The following is a 13,974-nucleotide window of genomic DNA, read 5'->3' on the forward strand; positions in this document are numbered from 1 at the left end:
GCTAAAGACTGCTATAAAAAGCAGAATGACATCATGAATGGAAAACTGCAACAAGGAAATTATGCATCCTCTAGTAGACAGGGTGATGACAGAAATGAGCATTTGTTTATGGTGCAGCACATGAATAATTCTGTGACAAGTGCAGAAGAAAGTAATGATGTATGGTATGTTGACTCAGGTGCATCAAACCATATGACAGGTCATGCAGAATGGATGGAGGATGCAAGGAAAATGGAAAAACCAGGATTTGTGGAGACTGGTGATGATACTGCACATCCTATTGTGCAGATTGGAAAAATTCCTTTGTCTATGCAGGATGGGAAAAAGAAATACCTGTCCGATGTATTTCATGTCCCAAATATCACCAAGAATCTGGTTTCTGTTGGTCAAATGGTTGAGCAGGGCTTGCAGGTCAGATTTAATCCTCATGGATGCTTTGTTGAGGATATGAAAAATAAAGGTCGCGTGATAGCAAAAGGAAAGAAGAAGGGCAGAATGTTTACATTGGATGCAGACATGTCTGAATTGAGTGCAGCAATGTTTGCACATGGGACCGGTGTAGTTGCAGATATTGATATCTGGCATAAACGCATTGGTCATGTTAATGTACAGCGACTTAAATCAATGCAGGCCCAAAATATTGTTGCAGGTTTGCCGAAATTCAAGGTTACAGAAATGCATAAGGTATGTGAAGCCTGTCAGTTTGGAAAACAGGCAAGGAAACCATTTCCTAGACATGTTCAAGAGAGTGAGAAGCCATTGGAATTAATCCACTCTGATGTGTGGACAACTAAAGCTGCATCTCTTGGAGGCTGTCATTATTTTGTCAGTTTTATTGATGACTAAAGCAGAAAAGTTTGGGTGTAATTTATGAAAAAGAAAAGTGAAGTTTTTGGGCATTTCAAAACTCTTAAAGTGATGGTTGAAAAAGAAACAGGCCTGCAGATAAAATGCCTAAGGTCAAATGGAGGGGGAGAGTACCTCTCAAATGAGTTTGCAAGGTTCATGCAGGAGCATGGCATAAAGCAGCAATATTCATGCAGTCATACCCCACAACAAAATGGAATTGCAGAAAGAAAAAACAAGCATATTGGAGAGGTATCTCGTGCCATGCTCAATGAAAAAAACTTGATAGATTTTTATTGGGCTGAAGCAATTGCTACAGCAGTCTACATAATGAACAGGACTCCCACTGCAGCAATACATGGAATGACTCCAGAGGAGAGGTATACTGGTAGGAAACCAGATATTTCTCATTTGAAAATTTTTGGTTGCATTGCCTATGTACATGTGCCAGATGAGTTGAGATCCAAGTTGGATCCAAAAGCTGAGAAGTGCATCCTTATTGGTTATTCTCTGCAGCAAAAAGGGTATAGATGTTATAACCCTTCTACTCGTAAGTTTACAGTGAGCAGAGATGTTGTTTTTGATGAGATGAGTAGCTGGTATAAACCAGTAAATGTGATTGAAGATGTAGATGCACAAAATGGTAATGCTGCACAAAATTCACAGCAGCAGTCACAAAATATTAGTGGACCTGGAGCGTCCTCTAGTAGTGGTTCACATTCTTCGCCATGGACAGGCAGATTGAGATCAGGAGAATCTTCTCAAAGTAATGCAGATAGTGGTATGCAGGTATCACGAAAAGGAAAAGAGAAGGTTGATCAGCCCATGTTTGATGTGAATGCAAGTCACTCTTATGTGGATGGTGAATCCAGTGGCTCAGAACAGAGCATTGATGATGAGTTGGGTATTCCTTCTATTGTTACACCTGGAGTAAGGAAGACCAGGGATGTTTTGAGAGCACCTGGGAGTGAACCTACTTTGCGCAGGTCTACGAGAGCTAGGTATCCTGTGGATAGGCTGAAATATGATGGATTTACAGCCATTCACTATGCATATATGGTTAAAGTGATACATGAACCAGAACCCACTTCTTTTGAGGAAGCCATGGGAAAAGGAAAATGGAAGAAAGCCATGGATGAAGAAATGGATGCCTTGGAAGCAAATGCTACATGGGAATTGGTACCTTTTCCTAAAGGTAAAAATGCAATTGGCTGTAAGTGGGTTTATAAGGTGAAGCACAATGCAGATGGTTTTGTGAATAGATACAAGGCAAGATTAGTAGTCAAGGGGTATGCACAAACATATGGCATTGACTATGAAGAAACATTCAGTCCGGTTGCAAGGATGGCAACCGTAAGAGCAGTCATTGCTATGGCTGCATCAAAGGGATGGTCTTTACATTAGATGGATGTAAAGAATGCCTTCTTGCATGGTGATTTGCAAGAAGAGGTCTATATGGAGCAGCCACCAGGTTATGTGCATGATGTTCATCCTGAGTTTGTTTGCAGGTTGAAGAAAGCCTTGTATGGCTTGAAGCAAGCACCTAGAGCATGGTCTGACAAGATAGGACAGTATCTTGTCACTATTGGCTTTCAGATTTCGAAGGCAGATTTCTCACTTTATGTGAGAAAAACAGAGAAAGGTATTATGCTACTTGTCATTTATGTTGATGATTTGATTATGACAGGTGACAGTGATGAAGATATCCTTCATGTGAAAATGCTATTGAAGCAGAAGTTTGAGATGAAGGATTTGGGAGAGCTGCGTTATTTCTTGGGCATTGAGGTGATTAGATCACCAAGTGGGATACAGCTCTTGCAGAGGCAGTATGGATTGGACATGCTGTCCAAATATGGGATGACAGGCTGTAAGCCTATTTCAGTTCCTTTGGAGCAAAATGTGAAGCTGAGCACAGATACAGGTGAGCTTCTAGAAGACCCTACTATGTACAGACGCATAGTAGGAAGTTTGATTTATATGACTATTACCAGGCCAGATTTGAGCTATGTTGTTGGATTGGTAAGTCAGTTTATGCAGGCTCCAAGGAAACCACATTTGGATGCGGCTAGACGCATACTCAGGTATGTGAAGTCCACATTGCAGTATGGACTATTTTATGAGACTGGGGTTCAGATACAGTTGCATGGATACACTGATGCTGATTGGGCTGGTAGTATTTTTTATAGACGATCTACCAGTGGATATGTGTTCTCTTTTGGGAGTGCTGCAGTCACTTGGAGCAGCAAGAAACGGCCTACAGTTGCCTTGTCGAGCACAGAGGCTGAGTACAGGGGTGCAGCAATGGCTGCATGTGAGGTAGCTTGGTTGCATAAGCTACTTTATGATATGCATCAGTCTACAGATGGACCAGTTGTCATTTATTGTGACAACATGAGTAGTATACACTTGGCAAATAACCCAGTCTATCATGCTAGAACAAAGCACATTGAGGTGCATTATCACTATGTGCGAGAGAGGGTTTTACTAGGTCTTATTGATCTAGTTTATGTCAGCACAGAGGATCAGGTAGCTGACATATTCACGAAGGCATTGGGCACAGAGAAGCTACGCAAGTTCAGAGACCTGCTTGGTGTGCAGGAATTGGGATTGAGCTCGAGGGGGAGTGTTGAGATATCGAGCTCCACTCGTGATATGCCAGGGTGACCGTTGTGCATTTATGTCACCGACTTGTCAGTTGCAGACGCGGTTGGTACACCACCCATGAATAATAGCTACATGATAGCTATCCTTATCTACTCTAGTTCGTGGCTCAGTTAGTATGCCACCTTAGTTAGTTGAGTTTGGTTTGAGACCCATATATAGGGTTCTTCTATTTCTTTGTACTTGAGTTCTTTTGGCTTACACAACTAAGAAGAGGAAAACTGTTTTCAGCCTCCACCCTTGTGTGTATTCCCCCATTGTGCAAGTAAGAAAGCTTCAAGTGAGACTCCTTCCTTCTCTCCCACAATCTTGACACTGTTGAATTCAATGACGATGGAGGGATGGAGCCTACAGTCCACCCGTTGAATATGCTGAATTTTGATTACCATAATTACGAGTAGAGTTCCGGATGGCGGGATATGTAAACCCTTTATGGACGTACACCTTGTACTTTGATGGGGCGTCCAGGGGTCCATGCAAAAAAGGAAGTGTAGGAGTTGTCATTCGAGACCCCCGATGACGCATTGTCATGAAGTTAGCCGCTTATCTCGGGGTGAATTTTACCAATAATATGGCAGAATACAAAGCCCTGATTATGGGGTTGAATATTGCGAAGAAGGGTGGTATCCTCCAGTTGTTGGTGAAAGGGGACTCTCAGTTGGTTTTAAATCAACTCAATGGGACGTACATGGTACGAAACCCCATCCTTTGCATGTACCATCATACTGCCATAGCCCTGCTAGACGAATTCGATAGAGTGTCTTTTCAACTGATTCCATGGAATTGGAATCAGTTTGCCGATTCATTGGCTAATTTCGCGTATGAAGAAGACCTCTTCTTTAATTGTGGCCCTTGTCCCGATATATCTATTGAATGTGAGACAGGACCTGGTCATTTGTGGGGTATGCTTTCTGAACATGCCCTCTTTGGCAGACGATGGTTGATTTGGGTGATTCAGAGGGTAAGCGAGACTCATCTCCCTTTATTATCTGGGACCCATAGACTGATTCGACGACATGTGATGCGAACACCTCTTGCGCTATACGCAGGAGGGATGGGTCATAATTTAATGCACCTAGTTTAGGGCTACGAGCCTTTGTTCCCTTGGGAATAGTATGCTTTGATGTCTATCATAGTTGTTTCCAAGAGGATGTTATGCATAGTATTGTTTGATTTCATTAGGCCAAGAGGGCCGATTCAGTTTTGTAGCAAAGTCAAGTTTCATTTCATTAGGCCAAGAGGGCCATTTCCCTGTCTAGTGCAGGTGCGTTTAATTGGGTTTTTGTTTTAAGTTCTGTGCTAGACAGGTTTGAAGGCAAGCTTGGAGGGAGCCTTTGTCACGGCATTGATGGAACCTTCTTGTGGCTAATCCAGGTGATACCTCTCCTTTACGAGTACCTTTCTTTCCTGGTATCTGTGTATTTGTACTTGTCGAGGGGGCACATTTTTGTTGGGGATCAGAAACCAAGGCATGAGGTCCCAGGTTTAGGCTAAGTATGTTTGAGGGAGGTCGGGGTAGTCATTGCCTCCTGTAAAGACATTGTTAGACATTGAAAGAGCTGTTTTAGAAGGAAGTCCTAGTGGCCCTGTCCTGCTAGCCTGCTAGGCAGCCGTTTTAGGAGTTCTTGTTAGTAGTAAGGCAGTTAGAGAAGCCTGCTAGAATATAATAATGATGATGCCAAGAAACTCTGTCCATCCTAAAAGATGAATATACATACAAAGGTGTGTAAAAAGGGGTTCTAACCCCTATCAGAGAAAAGAAAAGAAATGGAAATGTATAGGTAGTTGCTCATTGCCTTGCGAAGGCCTGGTAGGTTCCTGGGGACGAACCAAACCCAGGGCCGATACCTTGTCTTCCTAGGGGTGGCTTCTTGCTGGAAAAATAATACCAAAACAAGGAAGGTTGGAGCGAAAATAAAAGTGAGTGTTAGAAAAGGATTAAGTATCGCCTTGCGAGGACTTGGTAGGTTCTTGGGTGCCGAGACAGGTCCTGAGGCCAATGCCTTGTTCTCCTTGGGTCGCTACGCTCAGCTCCCTCCTTTTTACATGCCCAAGTATGTTCATCCAATAAAAACCCTAGAAGAAGAAATGTACTGAAAGAAAATATTTCTTGATCAGGCTATAGGAGTCCTCGACTTGCCGGAGCTCCTAGTGGTGTTGTTTTTAGTTGGTAAGTAGTGCAGATTACCACTTAGGGCAACCTCTTTGATAGGTTTTTTTAGTTTGGTTGTGTTGGGGCAGCTGGTTAGTGACTCACTTCGGATCTTCTATTAGATGATGCTAGGCCTACTCCTTGTGGATGTCATGCCTTGGTTCTGTCCAGGGGTAGGGGAAGCATTGTGCTGAGTTTTATTATATATTTGTTTTGTATCAGTTTGATGCTTCTTTGGTTGTTTATGTGCAGATATGTTCGTGGATTCGACGGGCTGAGTCGCCCTATCCCGTGGTCGCCAATGAGAGCGGAATTTAGGTGATGGGAAGTGCTTAAAAATAGCTAAAAATTATGAATATCAAGGGAAAAATATTCACTGTCAAAGGCGGTGGCTCGATCTAGGACGATTTTAAGCGCCAAAGTGCTTTAAAGGCACCCGAGCGACACTTGTTGATTTTTCATAATTTTTCAGACAGTCGTGCGGGTTGACACGAGCTACTGGCCAATGCGGGATGCTAAGCCGGACACCCAAGATTTTTCAGAACTCAATTCCGAGTCCGGACGGGGAAATGGCCAAGAAACCGGTCAAGATGCGAAGGGGTAGACAAAATTTGGCCAAAATGGGCAAGTGACCCTTGGGAGCCCAAAATTTAAATGTAGCATGACATTTCACATGAAATGAGATGCATGAAATCGTGGAGAAGGCGTGAGCAGGAGGGCGCCGATTTTTGCGCCCTCTTGTTGATCATGCCTCTCCCAGCCTGCAAACAACCCCCCCCAATGATCATGGGCATTCATTCCCCTCTGGATGCTGACTCTATCGCCGCCCTTCGCTCGCGCAATGATGCCCTCTTTGAAGATCTCTGATTTCAGTCTTTCTCTCTCCTCCCTCTCTCTCTTCTAAAGGCAAGTTCATGTGGGGAGAAGAAGGAAGAAGAAAGAATGATGGAGGCTTGTCCCGCATGGATCGGATTGCTCCACGGGCTGGAAATGGTGATTTGTGATTGTGCTGGACATGAAGTGCTGCTGATTTCCAAATTTGCAGCCATGGACATGAAACCCGAAACACGCAAATAAGCGGTAATTTAAAATTTTCAAAGGAAATTTGAGATTCTATAGCTTTTGATTGATGAAATGTTGTTCATGTGGGATAAAAATTGTTCATGTTGCTGTTTTCCATGAGTTCTTGTTGGTCATAATCAAAAAATCAGAAAAATATGCATTTTGTGGTTCAAAATAATATGCTAAAACACGTAAAACATGAAAAAAACAAGGGAAAATGAGGGTTTTTGGCATAAAAATGGGAAAGTAAATAGAAACATTAACTAAACTTTCATTTTTCTGCAAGAAGGAACTAAGGGCCACAGCCCATAACCTATTCTTAATTTTCAGTAATTAAATAATGCAGGAAAATAAGGGAAAATACAAGAAAAGGGTGAAAAAACCCTAAAAAATAGGGGAAAAATGCATTTTGGGTTCCGGAAAATAAGGATAAATAAGAGCAATGTTTGTGAATGTTTGTGGGGACTGAAGCATGAGGATTTGCCTCAATTCAACCCCACTTTCTTGTGCTAGTGTGGTTTTTCCCGCTTTTTATATACAAAATGATGACAAAATACCCTATAAACCTATCCAACGATGCAATACTTAAACGGGGAAGGGTAGAGAAGTTGAAATATGTCTAAATGACGTGTGAAATGATGGAAAAGGTGCTGATTTTTATGCATAGCATTTAGGACGGATGATAATTAAAATTAAGAGCTTAGTAGCACGAGGATCACCTCGGTGCTAAGCCCATGCAACGAAGCACGAACGGTAGTTGAAAACCATTAAAAGAATGTTTTTGCACTTGTGCACGATACTGTTTTGCTAAATGTTTGAGCACTAGGCATCCACCAAATGCATAGAGCATGAAAAGAATTTAAAAGTATCAGTGATCAGCTCCTGGACATGCATTGCAATTGGTTTATTAGAACATGACGTACGGTGAGAGGCAATGAGGTACCCATGCTGTAGGTAGACGCGGGTCCCAAAGGGGAGATCAAGTAAGGACAATGGTACATTCCTAGACACGCTTATGTGGTACCTTGAGTGACGTTTGTGAGAAATGTCTAAATGTTGAGCGACGCATTAAGGGGCCAATCCCCAAGGTGTAGGAGAGTCGCAGAGGGTTGACGGCATTCAGTTGTAGGAGGAACCCCATGTGTATGTGATTCGAGCCTATTTGGCTATGTGAAAGGGACTCCCTCTGAGGAGTAATATTGGGTTAGGATCAGTTGGACTACAACGTATTACAAACGCAATGTTTAGGAAGGCAGAGATTTTGATAGACGCTCCTGGCCGCGAGGCCGAGGGGTTGTCTTGTGCATAGTGACGAGGCCCGGCTAGTGCATGAGCCAGTGCTGGCCCTTTTTTAGGTCCATCAGCCAACTTTGGTTCGACCCGTTCGAATTACCCTATCTGAACCTGCCATTCAGCCCATCCGAATAAAAATTATCCTAGCCAAATCTGGAGATTCGACCCTTGACCCTATGCCATTTGGCCCGCCCGAGTGACCCACTCGGACCCTGCAATTCGGACCAGTTGGTCTGAATGCAACTTTTTGTCAAATCTGAAATTTGACCCAACTTGGCAAACACGCATTACCGCAACTTGTCGAAACCCTTTGGGCGTTCAGAACTTGATTCTGGCGCACGTGATAAGAGAAATTGTAGTACACAGCCACTTAGTAGTGGGTAGTAGACAGTTGAGGGACCCAAGGACTAGGATGTGAGCCACTGAACCACAAAGACCTAATCGATCGGAAGCAAATAAGAAAACATACAAGGAACCCTAAACCCTGACTAAAGGGCCGAAAAATGGACCTACAAGCCTATCAGGCCAGAAACGAGCGAGAGTGAGTGAGGCGCCGAGAAATTGCTTGCTACACTCGCATTGAATTTTCGCACTTGAAGTACACTTAAGGAAACTGAAAGCCTGATTGGGCACAAGTGCACGAGGAACAACACACTCACCGAGTGACCATAAATTGAGGTTTATATTCAATAATCAAAGGAACTCAGTTAGATAAGTCGCTTAAGGAACCCACCAATAGGAGTGGACCCAAGACATAGACAAACACGCGAAGCGCAGGGTAGAACCAAGCAAGGAGTGCCAGCGACGAGGATCCGTCATGACTATTCGACCTAATTAACAGCACAGTGGGACACCAAAATTCGACCATGACGAAAGAAGGCTCAGACCATCGGTCTAATGAGGAGCTCGATTTGAGTGTCTTCCCAGATGCTATATAGCAGATGGTGAGCAGCTACGACGTGCACGCCCGGTACGAGCACCGGGGCAGGACAACAGATGCAATCATTGCAGACCTAGAGGAGGAGAGAAGGCTAGCCCGCAAAGCATTGCAAGGCATAGCTGATTATAATAGGGATCAACAGGCTAGGAGCCAAAGGCAAAGCATGGAGCTGCATGAGGTGCAATGAGTGCTGAACTTGGCTGGCCGGAATCGAACAGACCATGAGAGAGCACTAGAGGGAGACTTGACGCTGAGCGAGCTCCTCATGAAACGGCTACTTGATAACACCGCATTAGAGCAGAGTGCCACTGGACTAGCAACATCTCTGCTTGCAAGATTAGGGGCAAACTAGGGCTCAAAGAGCCAGGCCAAAATACCGATTGTGGCCAAACAACTCAACAAGTACCAGCCGCATGACGACCCATACAGCTTTGTCAAGTACTGAATGTTTTACCTCCAGGTTAGGCCACTTGTTTGTGGACTGTTTTGGGTTGTCAGTGGGCTGAAATACCCTAGTTTTTTACTACAATTAATTGCATAAAATTATCATAAACAGTTGCGGGCTGAAGTTAAACTGTTAACAAGATCTTGATTTGCAGGTAGTCAGGCAAGGTCTACAACATGGAAAATGCTGATAGAACTGATAACATAACCCAGATTGTGGGAGAAAAGCTTGATAGCAACAATTATGCAATATGGAAGTTTTGCATGGAGAACTTTCTGATAGGCAAAGGATACTGGGACTTAGTGACAAGTGTTGAGGCTAAACCTGAAGTTCCAGAAAGGAATCTTATAGCTGATCAAAGACGAGCGCATCAAGCTTGGACAGAAAGAGCTCGCAGGGTTTTACATTGGCTGTCATTATGCATCTCGGATGCTATGGTGATGCAGATCATGAACTGTAAATCCCCAGCAGATGCATGGAATATATTGGTCAAATACTATGGCACAACCACAAGTGCCAGAAAGATACAATTGAAGCAGAAATTCAATAACATGGAGAGGAAGAGCAGATCCATACAGTATTATGTCACAGAGGTTAAGACCATAGCAGATTAGCTGGCATCTGTTGGTTCACAGGTTGCAGATGAAGATATGGTTGCAGTGACTTTGAATGGCTTGGGTCCTGAATAGAAGTCTTTTGACACTTCAGTGTCTATGCGGGTTGAAATTCCTGACTTTAATGAGCTGGTTGCATTATTGATTCATGAAGAGGTGAAGCTTGGCTTAGCTACAGGGTCAAGCAGTTCAAAGAATAAGGATGTAGTTTTTTACTCGAATTAGCACAGCCGTGGCAGCCGTGGTAGGGGTTATGGATCTGGCACAGAGAAGGCCAGCAGAATGCATCCTATGGTAATAGCAATCAGTAGTCATCAAATGCAAGAGGTGGTGGAAATTTTCGAGGCAGGGGGAGATCTAACTCCCGTGGGCAGAGGCTCATGGCAGCAACAACGTCAGTCAGACAATCCAAATAAGGATAAGGATTGTCACTACTGCGAAAAGTATGGGCATATTGTGAAGGACTAGTGGAAGAAGCATGGAAACTAGAAGGGCAAATAGCATGGACACTATGCTACGTCCAGCCAGGCAGATGACTCTGGTGATAGATTATTTGCCATGCAATATGTCAAAGATAAGGCTGCTAAAAAATCATCTGATGATGCACTGTGGTACATTGACTCAAGGGCGTCGAATCACATGACCCCTCACGGTGATTGGTTCACGGATATGGTGGCTGAAAAGCATGGCTATTTATGCATAGGTGATGACACACAGCATAGCATTGAGCATAAAGGCAAAGTGTCTCTTGTGGTTCATGATGGCAAGAAGAAAAATTTGCATGATGTATTGCATGTCCCTTCAATTACGAAGAACTTATTGTCTGTCGGTCAGATGACAGCGGAGCAGAATTTGCAGATTAGATTCAATAAGCATGGCTGCTTTATTGAAGAGTTTGGCAATGGTTGCAAGTTGATAGCTTGTGGTCACAGGAATGGCAAAATGTTTACTCTTGATGCTTCTTTGCCAGACCTGAATTCAGCTATGTTTGCCCATGGTTCTAGCACTGTTAGGGATTTGGAAATATGGCACAAGAGAGTGGGGCATGTCAATTTGCAAAGGCTGCAAATTATGCAGAAGAAACAGCTAGTTACAGGTTTACCCAAGTTCCAATATTCAGATATTGGTCATGTATGCGATGCTTGCTAGTTCAGTAAGCAGTCTAGACTGCCATTTGTCAGGCATGTAAGGCAGAGTACATGTCCATTGCAGTTAGTGCACTCCGATGTTTGGGGCCTAGCTCATAATGCATCTATGGGAGGTTCCAGATATTATGTATCTTTCATTAACGACTACAATCGCTATACCTGGCTTTACATATTGAAAACAAAAGATGAGGTCTTTGCTGTTTTTCAGAAATTTAAAGCACAGGTTGAGAAGGAGGTTGAATGCTACATCTCTTGCTTGAGATCTGACAGTGGTGGAGGGTATGTATCAAATGAATTTGATGATTTCTTGGCTGAAAATGGCATTCGTAGGCAGCTAACTTGCAGCTACACTCTGCAACAAAACGGAGTAGCTAAAAGAAAGAATAGGGTTCTGATGGAAGCTGCTAGGGCCATGATGAATGAAAAGCATATGCCACTTTATTATTATTATTGGGCAGAGGCTGTTACGACAGCCGTATACATTTTGAATAGGACTCCCACTGCAGGTATTCACGACATGACGCCATTTGAGAGGTTGTATGGCTATAAGTCGGATGTAAGTCACACGAAAGTCTTTGGCTATCTTGCTTATGTGCATATTCCAGATGAGAAAAGAAAAAAGCTGGATCCAAAAGCGCATAAGTGTGTTTTCATTGGATATTCACAGGAGAAGAAGGCATACAAATGCTATGATCCCTCTACCAGGGAGACTTTGGTGAGCAGGGATGTTATCTTTGATGAGATGGGCTCTTGATATGTATCACCAGTTGCAGTGCCATTGGATATGCCTTCCACTCATGTCTCTACAGTTGATTTACAGCAGAGCACTGCTATGACAGGACCTAGTAGTCAGACAGTATCCCCATGGACAGGAAGATTGAGGAGCTCACCGTCCACTGACACCAATATGTCAGTGAGGGGGAGACATGATGTCTTGGACAGCAAAGGAAAAGAGAAAGCTATTGAGGATGCATCTAGTACGATGACACCTGGCAGAATGACTTCTGGCTATGAGTTTGCTGATACTTTAGACAGCGAACTTGGTATTGCGACTGTCCATCTGGCACGAGGTAGAGCAGGTACATTCCGCCTCATGAGAGAGGGGAATCGAGTAGTGCACCACATCCTAGACGCTCGCAGAGGGTCAAATACCCTGTTGATAGGTTGACATACAGTGGTTACTCCGCAAAGCATTATGCTTACATGACAAAAGTGATGGAGGTCAAAGGACGAGGTACATATGCTGAAGTAGTGAAAGATGAGAACTGGTGTGTAGCCATGGACGAAGAAATGAATGCCTTGGCTAAAAATAAGACATGGGATCTAGTGCCACTGCCTGAAGGGAAAAAGACCATTGGCTGAAAATGGGTCTACAAAATCAAATGCAAGTCAGGTGGCAATGTGGAGAGATACAAAGCCAGGCTGGTCGCAAAGGGGTATGCCCAACAGTATGGACTTGATTATGAGGAAACATTCAGCCCTGTTGCCAAGATGGCAACTATTAGCACTGTGATTGCCTTGGCTGCTACTAAGGGCTAGAAATTGCAGCAGATGGATGTTAAGAATGCATTTCTTAACGATGACCTAACAGAGGATGTTTATATGGTTCAACCGGAAGGGTATGTTCACCCTGATTTTCAGCATTATGTATGCAGGCTGAAAAAGGCACTATACGGGCTGAAGCAGGCTCCGAGAGCTTGGCATGCTAGGATCAGTAACTACTTGCAAAGATTGGGTTTTGATGTTGGCAGGGCTGATCACAACCTCTTTACAAAGAAGACTGACAGTGGCTTGGTAGTGCTGGTCATATATGTTGATGATTTGATAATCACTGGTGATGATGACTTGGGCATACTGTATGTAATGAAGATGCTGAAATCTGAATTTGACATGAAAGACCTAGGAGAACTGAAGTCTTGGGCATTGAGGTAGTTCCAGCTGAAAATGGTTTATGGCTGATGCAGAAGCACTATGCCATGGAGATGCTGAAGAAGTATGGCATGGCTGAATGCAAACCGTTGGATACACCTCTTGATCAAAATGTCAAGTTAGACATGAACACTGGGGCTGAAGTAGAGGATGTGACTATGTACAGGCAAATGGTTGGCAGCTTGATTTACTTGACCATCACTAGGCCTGACTTGAGCTATGTTGTAGGGCTCATAAGCCAGTTTATGCAGAAGCCTAGAAAGCCGCACTTGGATGCAGTTAGACGCATTATGAGATATGTTAAGTCCACTATAGAGTATGGGCTGTTCTATGTTAGAGATAAGCCCTTGATATTGACTGGATACACGGATGTAGATTGGGCAAGTTGCTCATATGACCATAGATCTACGAGTGGATATGTGTTTGGATTTGGTAGTGGCATGATTAGCTGGAGTAGCAAGAAGCAGCCTATGGTTGCTTTGTCGAGTACTGAGGCAAAGTACAGGGGTGTTGCATTGGCATCATGCGAGATTTCATGGCTGCTCAAGCTTATGGCTGATTTGGACATACAAGTAGATGCTCCAGTGAAGTTACTATGTGATAATCTGAGTAGTGTACTCCTGGCTATGAATCCAGTCTATCATGCCAGGACAAAACACATAGAGGTACACTATCATTTCATCAGAGAGATGGTTCTTGCATGACGAGTGGATCTTATGCATGTAAAGATAGATGAACAGGTTGCAGATATCTTTACCAAGTCTTTGGGTAAAGATAAGTTCTGTGGTTTTAGACAGCTGCTTGGAGTATAGATGTTGTCTTGAGCTTGAGGGGGAGTGTTAGAATATCAAGCTCTTTCATATGTGTTTGACCGACATGAGCTG

The sequence above is a fragment of the Lygodium microphyllum genome, chromosome 18, assembly GCF_053477565.2.
Source record: "Lygodium microphyllum isolate KBCC chromosome 18, Lygodium_microphyllum_v1.1.10, whole genome shotgun sequence".
In the NCBI taxonomy this organism is placed as follows: domain Eukaryota; kingdom Viridiplantae; phylum Streptophyta; class Polypodiopsida; order Schizaeales; family Lygodiaceae; genus Lygodium; species Lygodium microphyllum.